This window comes from Magnolia sinica, chromosome 8 (assembly GCF_029962835.1).
Source record: "Magnolia sinica isolate HGM2019 chromosome 8, MsV1, whole genome shotgun sequence".
Classification (NCBI taxonomy): Eukaryota; Viridiplantae; Streptophyta; class Magnoliopsida; order Magnoliales; family Magnoliaceae; genus Magnolia; species Magnolia sinica.
In genome coordinates, this window is record NC_080580.1 from 8558716 (window position 1) to 8575969 (window position 17254).

The window sequence follows — 17254 nt, forward strand, 5'->3', positions numbered from 1 at the left end:
TGCGCACACCGGTGAGAGGATTTTCAAGAATTTGAGTGGTTGGATAATCTTTGACATCCTCAGATCAGAGTTAACTTAATTTGATGAAGTATCTGGTTTGTCAATTAAAAGAACTTCATCATTATCTCAACTTGGGGTAGGTGTATTCAAGTGATCATCAATGACCACATTTATAGATTCTTGAATCACACTAGTCCTTTTGTTCAGTACACGATATGCACAACTGTTTAAAGAATATCTTAAAAAGATTCCTTCATCACTTTTTATGTTAAATTTTTTCAGATTTTCACAGTCACACAAAATATAGCACTTACTGCCAAAAACTCAAAAGTATTTGATAGTAGGCTTCTTATCAAGGCAAAGTTCATAAGCAATTTTATTATTAGATTTATATGTATAAACTCGGTTAATAATATAGCACGCAGTATTTATGGCTTCAACCCAAAGATTTCTAGGGAGCTTCATACTATTCAACATTACATTTCCCATTTCTTGAAGCACTCTATTTTTCCTCTCCACAATTCCATTTTGTTATGGTGTTTTGGGTGCATAAAGCCTCTGCTCGGTAATCCTATAACGACTCGTCGACTTGCTTAGCCTCGATCACCCTTGTGACAAGAGAGGGTTGAATCAACAGGCTCGATAACTGCACAATAGAAGACTGTAAGCCGATCTCAAAGTCAAATGCAGGCACATCCTCAAGCATTTTCTACTCCTAAATCATCATATGCGCCACCGGCCTCATGGTTGACAGCTGAGGGCATCTGTCACCACGTTCGCCTTGCCCGGGTGGTACTGGAGATCGAAATCAAAGTCCTTTAGGAGCTCCATCCAACGCCTCTGCCTCATGTTCAACTTTAACTGCGAGAAGAGGTACTTCAAGCTCTTATGGTGGGAGAAGAGCTCGAACCTAACCCCATAGAGATAGTGCCTCCACACCTTCAGTGCAAAGACGACTGCTGCGCAGCCAGCTATAAATCATGCGTGGGGTAGTTCACTCATGGACCTTGAGCTGGTAAGATGCATAAGCCATTGGTTTCCCATGCTTCAGGATAACACTCAAACCAATATGCGAGGCATCGGTAAATACAACAAATCCATCACTCTCAGAGGGAAGAGTGAGGACAAGAGCGAACGTGAGGTGGTCCTTCAACTCCATAAATACTTTCTCACATGCATCGCTCCAAACAAACTCTGCGCCCTTTCGAGTCAACTGGTCAATGGGGCCGCAATACGGAGAAGCCCTCAATGAAACGCCGGTAGTAGCCCATCAAACCAAGGAAATTACGGATCTTGGAGCATTCGTGGGCTGGCCCCACCGACGCACTACATCAACCTTCAAGGGGTCTACACTGCGACACCCTCCTCGTCACCACGTGACCGAGGAATTTCACCTCCTCCTACCAAAACTCGCATTTCTCTAGCTTCGCATACACCGGTGGGCACGGAGGGTCCGCAACGTAATATCCAAATGCCGTTAATCCGTGGATTTATTTTATCATGCCCAATCCACATTGATTGATTTAGCTTAGTTAGATCAAATTGAATTTTATCGGTATATGCACAATCCCAGATATGTACTAATTCTTATCACCTAACCGTAATCTTATTTCACTTATTACAACTGTTACTATGGGGCGGATGAGTGGATACTCTAGGCGGAGGACACCACTAATTTTTCAAAAGTTTTGAATATCATTTTTATATATACGATTCATTGTTTACAACTACATTACTACAATTGAGCATTCATCACTTGCATACATACTACTGCTTGAATTTCTCGAAGTGAAAGTGCAACCACCGGATGACAGAACGGGTCCACATTTTGGCCGTGGCACGTGCGTGGTGTACCCACATGAGGGACTGTTCGGAGTACACGTTTGCTTGGGGAATCGGAAAGGGATCCTACTCTTGCGAGTAGCTATCTATAGCTACTGCCAAAATTCGCTTGGCCTGTATAGGATACCATGGCAGGAGGTGGATGGAACTCAGTACGCTCGAGTAAACTATGTGGGGCCTACCGTGATTTATGTGTCTTATCCAATCTGACCATACGTTTTATCAAATCATTTTAGTATAGAATCCGAAAATTGAAGCAAATCTAAAGATCAAGTGGACCACACCACAGGAAATAGTGTGAATTTAACTAGTACCGTTGAAAAATTCTTGAGGGCTACGGTAGTTTTGGATCAAGCTTATCCATGTATCTGTAACCTCATGAACATGTTGGATGAGAAAAAAACATTACCGTGGGCATAAAAAGGTTTCAACTGTGGACAACGTTATCCCCGCTGTTTCCTATGGTGGGGTCCACTTAAGCTTTGGATGTACTTTAATTTTGGGCTCATGGCTTAAAATGATCTAATAAAATTTATAAGCAGCGAAGATAAGGCACGTACATAATTTTGGACCCTATAGAGTTTACTTGGTACCATATTGCCTACCCTGGGAGTCCATTCGGCAGTGACCACTCCACTATCAATCAGTGCTCTGTGAGACCCATCATAATGCATGTATTTTATCCAGTCAGTCCATTTATTTTACCACCTTATTTTAGCACATAATTACAAATATTGATAATGCGACGTGCTAAGCGGGCGGTGGCTTCGTCGAGGCGAATTAGGCGACAGCCCATGGCGTTGTGCTAAGCGGGCGGAGTTAGTGCCATGGCGGCAAGGCATCGTTGGGGCAAATTAAGCGGCGGACGGGGACACCGTGCTAAGCGGGCAGGCATTATCGTGGCGAATTAGGCAATGCCCGGGCGCCGTGCTAAGCGTGCGGGGCTAGTGCCACGGCGGCAAGGCATCGTCCCTAAATATTAGGCAGCGTGTAGGGACGCCGTGCTAAGCGGGCTCGGATTACTTACTACGCAAGTGTGTGAGTGCGCTAAGTGCGCCGATTGCCTAATGGTCACGGTTAAGATCGATTTTTATCAAAATCAATTTTTGGATTTTTAAATATAAATATGATCCATTGTTTCATGACCCAACGGACTTTAATGAAATAAAAATTTTAGTTTTTTTTTTGAAAAATTTCCTTTTTAAATGATCAGTGGTAATCCACCAGCTGAATGGTGAAGACATTCCAAGACTCGTGGGTGAGCTTTTAGGCATGTGTGGTCCACCTAGGGAGTTGACAACCTGATCTTCGGCCTGGATCATCTACTTAGTAGGCCCCAACTTATGCATGCCATGGCTTCCTATAAACGGCTACTGATCCTGCCACTAGCCAATGGCTAGTGGTCGGTGCTCTGTGGCCCCACCATGATGTATGTGTTTCATCCATGCCATCCATCTATTTTTCTAGATCATTTTATGATATGAAACGAAAAATGAGGTATATCCCAATCTCAAGTGTACCACATTACAGAAACAGTGTTGAATCGTTGACCAATAAAAACATTTTGGGGGCCATAAAAGTCTTGGATCAAGCTGATCTTTGTTTTTACCGTCTGTATGACCTAATCAATAGACTGGATGTCAAATAAACAAGATTTTGGTAGGAAGATTTTAATGGTGTATATCCAATAATATTGTTTTCCCGTGGTGTAGCCCACCTGAGCTTTATATCCCTCTCATGTTTTGCATAAGCCCTAAAATGACCTGTAAAATTGGATGAAAGGAAGGTGGGCCCACAGCACCGACCACCAGCCACCGGCAAGGAGTAGCCAATCCGTTTCCCCTCTGGACCCATTTCGCCAATTCCTCTGCAACTGCTATGCCTTTAGGAGTTGCATCCAACGTGAAAAGTGCTTAGAATTATTAGAAGAACAATTTGGTGAAGCTAAATAGACACTTATTATTTTTGGCCTGTTTATTTCAATCATCAATCAAATTTCGAATTTTATAAGGTAGTTATCCTTGAGGAAGACAGTCATCGACCACATCAAATTCACCCGTGTCATGGCTCATGGTTCCTCCCTCACGATTATGATCAGGAATTGCTCCAATAATTCCAAAATTATTGGATGGATAGCCGATTGGTGAGGGATTATTCAAAGAAGTCCTATTGTTTGTCGTTGAGAGGCGACCTGGTTGAGAATGAGTTGCGATAGGCCGTTGGATTCGTCATTGGTGTACATGTGGCCCCTGTGGAAGTGGAAAACCAATCCAATACTTATAAAGTGGACAAGCAACATCTTGTAAATGAATGAGATTTCATCAAATACTTTGAGGAGATGGGAATGATGGTAGCACTTGTATAAAAGAAAGCGGATGTGGAGTCTGTGACCATTCCAAAAGATGTAAAACCCACGTTGCAGGAGTTCAAGGCAATTGTGCTCTCCAAACTTTCCAATGAATTATCCCTTATATAGGAAATTGGTATTTTTTTAGGTCGAGTTTTTCTTCAATAATACGATGAATCAATCTACCAAGCAGGCCCAATTTGAGGTTATGTATGCCCGAGTTCCTAAACATGCACTCAACTTGTTTCCATTGCCTAAACTACCTGGAATAAGTGTTGGGGCGAAGAATATGGCAGTTTGGCTAGCAACTATTCATGTTGATGTCTAGGAGATATTATAAAAGCCTATTGCAGAGTACAAGGAAGATGCTAATAAATATCAGCATCCGAAGTTGAATATCCATTGTGAACCAAGTCCATTGAAGAACTCGAAAAAGTTGAACACGTATCATGAACCAATCTTAAGGATAAGTTTTTTTTTTTTTCTCAAGTGGAGTGGTCTGATGTAGAACAAGGATCAAACACATTCCTAACGCAGAGTTCGATTGGTCGACCTTTGTGGTCGACAAGTCAAAATTTCGCCAAAAATTTCAAATTACTTGCTAACTGATTTCTGTCAATTTAGACATGTCGAAATACTGTTTGACAGGTCCAAATACTATTCCAGATTACTTGTTGGCTGATTTCCGCTAGTTTAGATAGGTCGAAATACTGTTCGACCAATCGAAATACTATTTGACAGGTCGAAATATTGTTCAACCAATCGAAATACTATTTGATAGGTCGAAATACTGTTCGACAAATCGAAATACTATTTGACAGGTCGAAATACTGTTTGACAGGTTGACAGATGGGGTCGACAAATCAAAAATCACAGAATTTTCGGTTTAAATCTCTGGACAGTTTTTAGTTGTTTCCACCTGACAACTTGGCGACAAGTTGATTGACAATGGAAATTTACATATTTTTCGAAGTTTATTTCCTTATTTCATTACATTTTAACGATTTATTTAGGGTTATTTAGAGGGTATTAAACTCATTTTTTTATCATTCATTCAATCAATAAACTTCTTAAGAATTTTCTTATTTTCTCTCATGAATTCGAGAAACCTCTTGTGGATTCAAGATATTTATCAATTGAGGAAGACAGTGATTGACCTCTGTCATGTTGGATACCTTAATATAACTTATACACTTATCATTCCTTCCCTCTCTGTCATGTTGGATACCTTAACATAGCTTACACACTTTAGCAAAAAATGATTGCTTTTCTATTAGAGTGGAGTGTGATTGAAGGTGTTCGCAATAATCCTCAACAGAAGCCCGTAGTTAAAGGGAAGACCTCCACTATTGTGATCCAACTGTACCCTCCTCCATAACTTCTCTCTTTTCTCCCTTTGTATCTTCATCCCTCATTCATTTTGTTTCTTTTTTTTTTCTTGGTGGTTTTCTTCAAAGAAAGTGGATGATTGAATGATTACAATTGCAGTTTTTGGGGGTTTTTTAATGGTGGAAGAGGGGAAAGAAAATTTAAGATTGAAATGGTGAGATTGAAGAAGAAACTTCTCTTTTTTATGCTAGGGTTAGGTTTTGATTGAGATTTTTTTTTATTTTTTTTTTGGGCAAGCACGTTTGTTTACCAAATATACTTATCTATTGAATCAGTAGAAACCAAAATGAGCTACTCGAGGCATAATTAGCTGAAGCAAAACTATTAAAAAAATTTAGTTTTCATAATCAAAATCAAGAAAAAAAAAAAAGCACTTTTGTTTTAAGCCCAGTCAAAACAATGTAAATTCTCCTAAAATCTCTAAAGTACACACAACATGGGCCACCTGAGTTTTTTATCAGGCTGATTTTTGTACATTCACTTTATCCTTGTTAGTTACACTTGAGCAATGGGTCTTACGGAAGATACACACCATGGTTGCTCCACACAAACCTATGGTTGGCATCTAAACCATCATTCCTCATGGGTGGCCAGCCTGAGTTGTGGAAAAGATAGGACTTTTGCCGATGCTTTTGATTCATAGGTATTATCATTTACCAACATTTATTTTCGTAGGGAAAATGTTGACAAATCGTTTTACCAACGATTATTCTTATAGCTAAAAATATTTTTTCGTGGGTAAAAATTATAACAAAACTTTCACCCACGAATATTTTCGTAGCTAAAAATCGTTATAGTAGGTGAAATTTGATACAAGCGTTTTGCCTACGAATACTTTCGCAGCTAAATATATTTACAAAACTTTCCCCTACGAAAATTTTTGTACCTAAAAGTTTTACAAATATTAGGAAGAAAATTATTTTTGATATTCAAAAATATCAAAAATATTTTCAACAAAAAATATTTACAAAACTTGTACCTACGAATATTTCCGTAGCTAAAAATATTTAAAATTTCGTTGGTAAAAACCTAGATGATACTTTTACCTGCGAAAATTTTTGTTGATAAAAGTGTCTTTTTTTTTTCCCAATATTCCTAATATACACCTGTTACAATATTCCTGATATACACCTATTATGTAAATGTACAATTACATCCATTTAAACCCAAAGTACGTAAATCCATTCAAACATAAACTACATCCATCCACATGATATTCATTCACGTATAAATACATATAAATTTAACATCATAAATAAAATAAAATAAAAAATCACAAAGATGAAGGTGGAGGTGGTAGGGCATCGGTGGGTAAGCGTGCAGCAAGAGCCTGAAACTTCTCTGTCATCCATCGCTCATGCTCCACCCGCATCTCCTCCATCCTCCTCTTCTGCTCCTCTCTCTTCTTCGCCTGCCCCTCCATCCTCCTCTCCTGCTGCCCCCTTTGGATCGCCAGATCCTCCATCCTCCTCTCCTGCTCCTCCATCTGCCTCTCCAGCTACTCACTCTTCTTATCCAGCTGCTGTTGGGTGCCTACCAAAATCAGAATTAAGCTCAATCCAATAAGGCTGTCAATGAGTACATGGACCTGCGAGTAACACACCATGAGAATCTCAAAGTGAGATCTATAATCCATCCATCGGGTGGGCCCAACCATTTAAATGCTCTAATTTGTCCCAAACCCGACTCAAAACCTCGAGCCAAAGACCCGGTGGGTACCTGAAACTGATTGGATCTGGGTCTGGGTCTTCAAGATCTAGACCCAGACCGGAAAGGATCTGAACCTGGTTAGACTGGGTATGGGTGCTCTAGGACCCAACCCAAACCCAACCCATTGACAGTCCTAAATCCTAGTTCTACTAGGTCTCTTACCAAACAAAGCTTTTAAAAAATAGATGAAACGTTTCAACATGAATGATCCACATTCACGGGAGAAAAGGTCACACAAAACCAATGGCTAGGATCTTCTAGTAAGAGGCCAACTAAGCATTTGCCATCAACAGTACAATCCATCATAACAACTCTATGCATCCTTAAACCATGGCCCCACTTGTGCAAAATGAAAATCCAAGCATACTGTGCAAATTAGTGATGTAGAGTATGAAACCTAAAAAGTAAAAGAAATTGCTTCCACTTTCAATTTTCAACTAGCACACACATTACACACAAACATGAATACAGGAAACAAACAAAACATTACATAAATTGTTTGTGTAATTTGAAGTACAAAATGTATCATAATGAATATAACACATTGTAAAATATCTAACGATTGGTTGCAAAAGATACAAATATCCTCAAGCTAGAAAATATCATCCAAACATCTCATCACCGTCAAATCATCATTCCAACTCCACATCCGTCTAGTGGTCATCACAATATTTCCGAAATCAAATTTGTAAGTAAAACCTGAAAGTCAAATGCTATAATTTGTTCGCTTGAATCTATAGTAGTCCAAGCATATAGTTATTTCAAGTGGCCGTTTGGATGCCTATAACTTCCTAAGTTGCAAACAAGTTCCACCTGAAAGCAAGGTGTTCCAAAACGGTAACGGTGGCTATAACAGCCACCACCGTTACCGTTATGATACGGGCCGTAACAGCCGTTAAAACCCTGTATCGGCCGTTATGGCCGTTTTTTATTTTTTTGAAAATTGTTGTTATGGGGCCGTCACAATCCATTACGGAACCGTTAAGGGCCGTTACGTGGCCGTTACGGGACCGTTATGGCCCATTTTTCTATAACGGCTGTTTTGACCCCATAACGCGTAACAGTTATGACTGTTGCCGTTACGTAATGGCCGTTACGTAACTGATTTTGAATACCATGTCTGGAAGTGAGCTCATGTTATATTGTAACTGACAATGAAATTTCTTATCCAAACACCTATAGACCCTTTACAACTAATAAAACTTACAGGCATCCAAATGACCCCTAAAACTAATCATGGAGAAAACATAAGTTCCTCGTGCATTGCGTTGAAGTGTCGTGATGCACGTTACAACTTACAAGTAGGGCCAGCAATTGTGAGATACAAACTTTAATTTGATAAGCTCTACCATAGATGGAAGATGTGCCAAAAACCCTACAGAACCAAACTTCTAATCTGATGGTCAATGTCCTGCAAAGTACGGATAGAGAAAGAATATAAATATCAATTATCTAGGAAAGAGATGGCAAAAAATTGGATGGCAAGGAACTTCCGATTAGATTTGGTTGGGTCATAACAAAAAGAGAACTTGTAAATTTGTAGAAATATTACTAACACCATCCGAATTTAAGCTTGGGATGTGAGATTACTATTCTCATCTGACATGGGTTTCAAAGAATGGATTGACTGCAAGCAAATCCAAATGTACTTGCTCCTTGTTGAGTTCCCTGCCGACAACAAAAATTACACTACTGCAGTTAAAGAGTTACGCATGCAATATAGGCAAATATCATATACAAGGACCAACCAAATCAATACCAAATTAAGTAAATCTGAAACAGTTGTTTGCTAAGCCCACAGGTGTGTGGAGCTGTGCACATCCACATATAGCTGCACATGCAAATATGGAAGATGTATATGAGATCCCAGCTTTCCATAATTCCATTACATGAACCAGATTGATTAGATGTTCTTGCGCAAAAAAATCAGGAAGTTTTGCTTCTCAGGTTGGAGACTATACAAAAGAAATGGATTGGCTGATATAGTTTTCTTCTAGACATCCATTTGTTTTGTACACACTGGTCCATCTGATGAAAAAGCTCTTACCACACACGCTAATGCTATTTTGGTGCATGTGATTGGTAAGGCTCCATACAAGTGTGGTCAGCATTTAAAGTAAATGTGTGGCCATTAGATGAGTGGACAGACCTGAATTCCACACAACGAAAGCCATATTGTGGTTGCACTTTGATGAACAGCTTTGATCATGCATCCATGCAAGCATTGTGGACACTCGAGCCTACCCTCTAAATAGTTGCTCAAGTCAAACATTATGGGAACTCTTTGTTATATTGAAGCACTAAAGATTGGTAAGGAAAAAAAAAATCCAAACATTCTCATTCTACATACAACCTAGATCACACATTGTTCCTAATATCCAAGCTCCATTCGAAATAAAATCTTTGAAACAATCAGTGTAATGACAGAAAGAATAAACAGAATTTATAATAGAAGCAAAGGAAACAAGCACTACCAAAGGATAGAGCAAAATTTTTGAATTATCAAACTGATTCCACATATCTGGCCAACTAAAATTCATGCACCTTAGAGAAAAAGGGATCCACACAATTCAGGAGCTCTATACCATCTTGTTGCAACATAATCCTATAAGCAAGGGAAATGTAATAAGTCCAATAATTTAGGAGCTCTAAAACATCAACCCTACTTGTACCAGCTTCAAAAAAATAAGTCGGAGCTAACAACAATTTCATCATGAAGCTGTAAAACTACAGCTTTCAAAAGGTAGAAAGTCACATTTCAAAAGACAACCTTCGGTTTTCCATACAGGGATCTTCAAAACCATAGTCATACATTTCATGATTTGCAACTCTTAAGGAATTAGAAGAATCATAGTCCATTTGAAATGGTTGATTCTTCTCAGCTACACCATATTTTCTCTCACCAAGGAAATTGTCATCTAGGAAGCCCAAGCTATCTGGGAGACATTAGAGAAATAAGACTAGTTCATGCAACATTTCATTCCAAAGTGAATCAGAAGTTAAGATCTTAAATTGGACCAACAAACAAACTAGAAAATGTAATGTATTTTAAGTAGCATAAATATCATGTAGCATAATTAGTGATAAAGCAAAAACAATCATGTACCCCAAGGTATCCCAAAACAGTTGTGTAACGGTAACGATGTGCACTGTGCCTTATAGGGCTGACCATTACAGAAAATGGCCCATAACAGCCTGTTACAGAGCCATTACGGTTTCTTAAAAATAAAAAATAAAAAATAAAAGAAGAAGAAGAAGAAGAAAAGAAAAGGTCATAACGGCCATTATGGCCTGTACACTAACAGTGTCAAAGGTTGCAAACCAATTTCAGAACACACCGATGCAATTAGATGCAAAATCTATTCCCCCAGGGCTGGAGGACGAGGCCTAGTATTTGCCTACATATTCTTGGACTTGCATTATAGCTATTGAGAGAATTTCCTCGGTTGGATGTGAGATAACGATGTAAAACCACAAGCTTATTTTATAAGCACCATCGATGCAATCATGTTTCATGAACCATTCCCAAAATACACATATTGGAGATTATATTGCACCACCATTGCTAGGCTTTTGGTGCCATAAAGTTAGTAACTGCTACTTAATGAATACAAGGAAATGCTATTTGAAGCACACAAATGAATGCTCCAAAAACAAGCCCCACACATGCGTCATGGCACATGCATACAAGATCTGGGATGTTCATCAAGCATATGCAATGGATGCTTTCTCACCTGAAATTAAGGCCACTCATCAAAGTGGGCGAGATGGGGATGTTAGTTGCAGACAGTTGGTTAATCCTTCTACTCACTATGTAGCCATCCTTTTTTTTCCCTCCACTTCTAACCCACCTGACAGATGTGTCGGCTGGATCTTTGGGCCAAGGAATATTCACTTGGAACGCAGCTGATGAACAGTCTAGATCTCACACACATGTGCCACATTGATTCATCTGGGCTGCTTGCATTGGCACCCACCTGCAAAATTACATTCCTCAACAGTGAAAGAAGCTGGAAATGTTCTAATATAAACGAGCACCAAAGATCATAAAAAATCACAACACAACCATGAACTCAAAGAAATCACTCTCACGTCTTACTAATGTGAGATACATTGGTTTCTTCCAATTTGAACACATTATCATCATGTATTCAGAAGCACATGTACTCCTTAAATGGAAATCCATTCTCACTGCACAATCTCTCTGTTCATGGTCACTCTCCAATGCTAGCCATTGCATATGGATTGAAGGGGAAAATCCCAATTCAAAGCCATGATTATTATCTCCAACTAGAGAAATTTATTTTAAAAAGGAGCTTATCTATTTCTTCCTTCATGTGGAATAATAATAGCACCAACCATCTTAAAAAGCTTATTGAAATATAACATAAATGTGGAATGAGATTTGTTTGCTACCTGCATGACAAGAAATGTTTTCCATACCTAGTAATGCAGTATGGGCAAAAAGAGTTGTTTTCCAAGTGTAATGGAGGTTTTTGATACAGTTAAAGGAGGTCATGATTTGGACTGTCACTTGTATTCCACCCTTGCAATTTCCAAGTGCCTGCGTATCATCATTCATCCATCCCACTCTGCCAAAGTGTGGAATCTTTTCCTGGGCTGGGGCCACCACATTAATGACCCACTAAACCCTATAAAGACCTCACAACTCCGTCAGCCCAAATCAGTCTCCATTAACACAGCCCATTTCCCATGGAATCCAAGGAGCCCCATGTGGTCATTTTCCCAATCATGGCCTTGGGCCACACCATCCCTTGGCTGGAACTCTCCAAGGCCCTCTCATGCAGAGGCCTCAAGGTGACCATCATCACCACCCCATCAAACTCCCCTTTCATCCTCCAAACAACCAAACAAGATTTCACTATTCTTTGCTGAATAAAAGAATACTTATTTCATACACAAACTATGGAATTACTTCTACCCAGCCAAGATTTCTCCTGGGCATTTCATCAAATATCTAATAAGCATCATCCAAACAACCAAACTTGACATGCCCATTTCATCAAATATCTAACAAGCATCATATAATTGTGCATGCTTTCTTAAAAGGCAATTTAATCTAAATCCTTCATTCTTAGTGACACAAACCATACTACATAAGGCCATAAACAAAATTTATTGCCTTCCAAAAAATCAAAGCCAATAGAAAAAAAAAACATCAATAATAAAAAATTAGAGGAAAGAAAAAACTTCCTGAAAATCAACTAGTCTCCATGAAAAATAGAAAGAAAAAAATAAAAAAATAAAAAATAAAAATAAAAGGAGCTTTGCAATGGACTAAAAATATCCTCAATCAAAAAATCCTAGCCAGTCAATGACTTTCCTGTAAATGTACAATTAAAATGGAAATATGACCAATAGGCTCAACACATAATATGTGATAGGAGGCAAGTATACTGATTAGATGGTTGGGATTGTTCAATGGAGGAGCCCTTCAGTTCATTCCCAATCCATATTGTGGCCTGCAAGATGAATCAAACAGATCTATGAACACCATACCTGTATAAATGTTGGCCTGAATGAAAACCCTGAGCATGCAGTTTTTCTATGAGGCTGGCATTTGAATCCAAAATTAGAATAGATTTCCACTCCATTAACTTTAATTTCAAGAATCATGTGCTCAAATCAAAACCCTAACCCTTATATCAACCCCGTTTGTGAATGCGCTCAATAGATTCAAACCCTTGTGCATGAAGATAGGTTATCGGGCTGTTGCAGTTGAGCGTAGCTACCAGTCCGATCGAGAGGAAGAGAGATCGACAGAAGGAGAGAGAGAGAGAGAGAGAGAGAGAGAGAGAGAGAGAGGCCTTTTAGGGTTGTCAACCTGTTGAGCCCACGAGAACGGCAGCGAGATTGAGAGAGAGGGAGAGCGGGAGAGAAAGAGGGCGAGGGAGAGGGAGAGGTCGAGCGAGAGAGAGAAGGAGAGGGCGAGAGGGATTTCCGGTTTTGGGCGCAAACAGAGTGAGAGAGAGAGGAATAGGGAGGGCCGCATATTCATTTCAGTGCGCGGCAATGTTTTGAGCACGCCCAATTTTTTTTAGCGTGGATTGGGTACCTACATGGGGCCCACCATGATGTATATGGTTTATCCATTCCGTCCATTTATTTTTATAAATAAATTCACCAAATGATATTAAAATGAGTTATATTGAAGGTCAAACCGGACCATGCCATAGGAATCATGTGTGATTTAATCTCTGTTGTTTCCTACCGTGTGGTCCACTTTAGCCTTTAATATACCTTACTTTTTTTAGGAAGATACCATAAAATTATATTTTAAAACAGATGGATGGATTAGATAGAACACATATATTGTGATGGGCCTCAAAAAGTCCCTTCCAGGACCATTCATTTCTAGTAGTGTACCAACTATAGTTTATATCCTTAGCTAAAATCCATCATGTTCTGTATCCTTTGTCATTTTTTTAGTAGTGTGTTTTTACTCTTCATACACGTTCATGTGGCCTTATGAACAGATTGGATTAAAAATAAACATATACGCCCACAAAGACATGACATAAGGTAAAACACAAATATCAGCTTGATCTAAAACTTTCGTGGCCTTTAGAAGTTTTTAATGACATGAAATAAGGTAAAACACAAATATCAGCTTGATCTAAAACTTTCGTGGCCTTTAGAAGTTTTTAATGGTGGGGCCCAAAAATGAGAGGTATATAAATATCAGGTGGACCACACCACATGAAAACAATAGTGATTGGATATCCATCATTAAAATCCTCGTAAGGCCCATTGTACTGTTTATTTAGCATCCAATCTATTTACTAGGTCATACAGGCCTAGATGAAGGGGAAAAACAAAAAGCATCTGGACAAACCTTTTATTAACAAAGTAACAACATACCTGCATGTACTTCATCCTTTCATAAAACACAGAATTACTCATCTAAATAGTGCACTTTTGTTATTACAAAAAGTATATGCTTTGGTGGTAGACTTACAAGAGTTTCAACAAAAGATCACGGATTAAGTAACTGTTATCGTGAAATCCAACTATGGTGTGAGTAACGTGCGTGTGTGGAGTCGAGTGCATGCGTAAAAATAAATAAATAAAAGTAGACTAAGACCCCTCAATTGAAAGAATAAATGTTAATTGAACACTTAGTCTGCAATTAGCTAAACACCCTCAGCCATAATCTATGCCATAACTTTAAATTCAAACTTAGCATTGGATCATGCCACAATATCTTGTTTTATGCATTTGAAGGACTTAATCTTTTAAGAATTACACAAAAGTTGGTAGATAAATGTTGATAAGAAAGATCACTTGTCCCAATCTGCATTTGCTTAAGCTCTTTAACTACAAGGATGATGGAGAAGAAAAGAATAATCCTAAAAAATAGTACCATGGACATTTCTAATAATAATATGATTAGTTGCAAATGAATTGTTTGAGGGGAATGATAAGGTAGGATGGATTGGCAGCATCTGTTACCAAAAAATTATCGAGCTAATTTTGCATTTTTCAAGATAATTTTAGAGAATTATCCAAAAATGAATCATATCCGAATATTAAATGGACTACACCACAAATAAGGGGAATAAATTGGCTACTCCCCGACAGCATCCAATGGCTTGGTGGTTGGTGCTCGTGGGCCTTACCATGATGTATGTGTTTAATCCATGTCGTCTATCTATTTTTAAAGATCATCTTACAGCATAAGACAAAAAATGAGGCACATCCTAATATGAAATTGACCACATTACAGGAAACAATGTTGAATAAGTGTCAACCATTTAAACCATTATTTTTTATGTTGTAGTCTACTTAAAATCAGCTGTTGACATGCAGCTTGAGTCTAATCCAAACCTCCAGTGGACCACACCACAAAAAGAGTGGTGAGAGTGACGCCCGCCATTAAAAGCTTCTAAGGCCCATAAAAGTTTTCAATCAAGATGATACTTGTGTTTTACCTTCTTTCGATGTTTGTGTTAACTTGTGAGCAATTTGGATTACAAATAAACATCATGGTCAACCTTAGGAAGGTTTCAACGGTGATTTCAGTTGGCCCATTTTACATGTCCGGTCCATTCACTCTATTTTATGAATCAATGCCCTCAATTTGACTAGTAACTCACCTCAATCAAAGCTACATATGAGAAAAGATATTGGGCATACCAAGATTGATCAACAATTTCGGTGAAATTTGATTTAAACATCTGAAATTCAGGAATTTAACTCCACATATCAATGATTCGATGTGGACCCTCATTTAGGGATTTGGGGATTTGTGGATTCCTAATTCAATGTGCACCCTCATTTAGGGATTTGAGGATTTTAGGGCGCATTACTTCACATTGTTCAGGGTGGTGCATCTAAATAGCCCCAAATCAAGGATTCAAAATCAGTTTCGGGTACCACATCTGTCACCATCGAAACCATGTTGTAACAAACTTAGCTGTGTTTATCAATCTTTTGTTTTGGTTTATGGTACATGACATGTTCATATCATCTCCATTCCTGCACTTGATGAAGGGCATGGACCTGTGACAAGTGTTCCATCACCCCTTTATACGAGGGTCCAATCACCATTCTTTAAAGTTGTCATTCGCATCTTTTTTTAAAGTTTTTTCTTTACAACGTATTTGCTTTTTAGTGTGCCTCTGGATTGAAATTTAGTGATATGGAAAAGAACTAAGAATAACTGAAATTAGAAAACTGAGGCTTAAGGGCGTGTGATATGTTAAGTGGAACCCAAATGGTGCATCTGGTGTGCCCACTTATGTTCATTGTACATTCCAAGAATTATGTATTTTCATTTCATCAAACCTCATGTAGGATACACCATAGGAGTAATGTACAAGCACACTTAAAAACTATATACATATCCGTAAGGTGTGGCCCACCTGAGTTTTGGAATAGCTTGAGTTCTGGTATCCTACCAACTATATACTTGTTGTAATTCTTTATCTTCTTCTTTTGTTTTTGTTCAATGAAGTTGTCATTGTTCATAAATGTTCTATCTTTATGATTTCCAACCTAGCCTAGACCTTAGCCTCCGTTACTTATAGGGTGTCAATGGCTTGGCTGGGCTTGCACTACTAAAAAACAGGCTAAAGTTGATGGATATTGGCTGCTTTTGGCTACGGCTAAAAGCAGTCCCTATCACGGATGGATAAAATCTGTAACTGAAACCAATTTCTCCGTAGCTAAAGGTCTTTTTTTAAACGGTGGACGTCCAATCGCTACTGTTTTCCTGTGGTGTGGTTTATCCGAGATTTATTTCGATCTCATTTTTTGGTACCATTCTTAAGATAATGTTTAGAAATTGATTTACGGCTTGGATATAACACAAACATCATGGTGGGGCCCATAGATCCCTACCAGATCCAACGCTCATGGTAGCTTTTTTTAGTGTAAATGTATGTGAGTTTTGTATTTTCTGTAAAATTGTAGTGACTCGTTTATATAAATAGTGGTAATGATATAGGGTTATCCACAACAACCAAATAATGAGTCTATTTGTAGATGGGTAATATATACATTTTATTATATAAAAATATCTTAACCATTCAGTAAATGGGCCCTTATATGTACAGTTGTTAATATGGTGTGTGTTATAAATGATGGTAAACACACAATTATCGGATTTGAAAGTATCCTCTCATCTTTCCAAACGCACGGCACTTCTCTTTCGAAATTTAGATGAGATTTCCAAAGAGCGCAAGCTTCCTCGCCCGAGCTCTGATTCCTTGAAGAATTTCCTCTTCTTGCCGAGGGATTTCCAAACGCTGTGCAGATTCATCTCAAATAGGTGAGCTTCTCTCGAAATCCCTTATTTTCCTCGCCGTTTGTTCCTCTTCTTGCTGTTTTTATTCTAAAATCCATTCCATCTGTCATTGCTTTTTCTATTTTCTTCTTGTGATGTTGCAAGCACACAAATGTTTGGCAGAAAGGCCCATTCCTGATCTTTTGAGTGTTTGGTTT

General features: G+C 38.6%; 1 long non-coding RNA gene across 2 annotated transcripts; it reads right to left on the minus strand.

Moving 5' to 3' along the window:
• Positions 1-8425: 8425 nt before the first annotated feature.
• Positions 8426-13204, minus strand: LOC131252781 (uncharacterized). 2 transcript variants are annotated; one of them, XR_009174690.1, is made up of 2 exons: positions 12809-13204; positions 8426-9535 (listed from the first exon to the last, which is right to left on the minus strand). It is a non-coding gene; the product is annotated as an uncharacterized LOC131252781 (long non-coding RNA). The 2 variants fall into 2 exon arrangements; XR_009174689.1 differs by lacking the exon at positions 12809-13204 and adding an exon at positions 11023-11553.
• Between the last annotated feature and the right edge of the window lie 4050 nt (positions 13205-17254).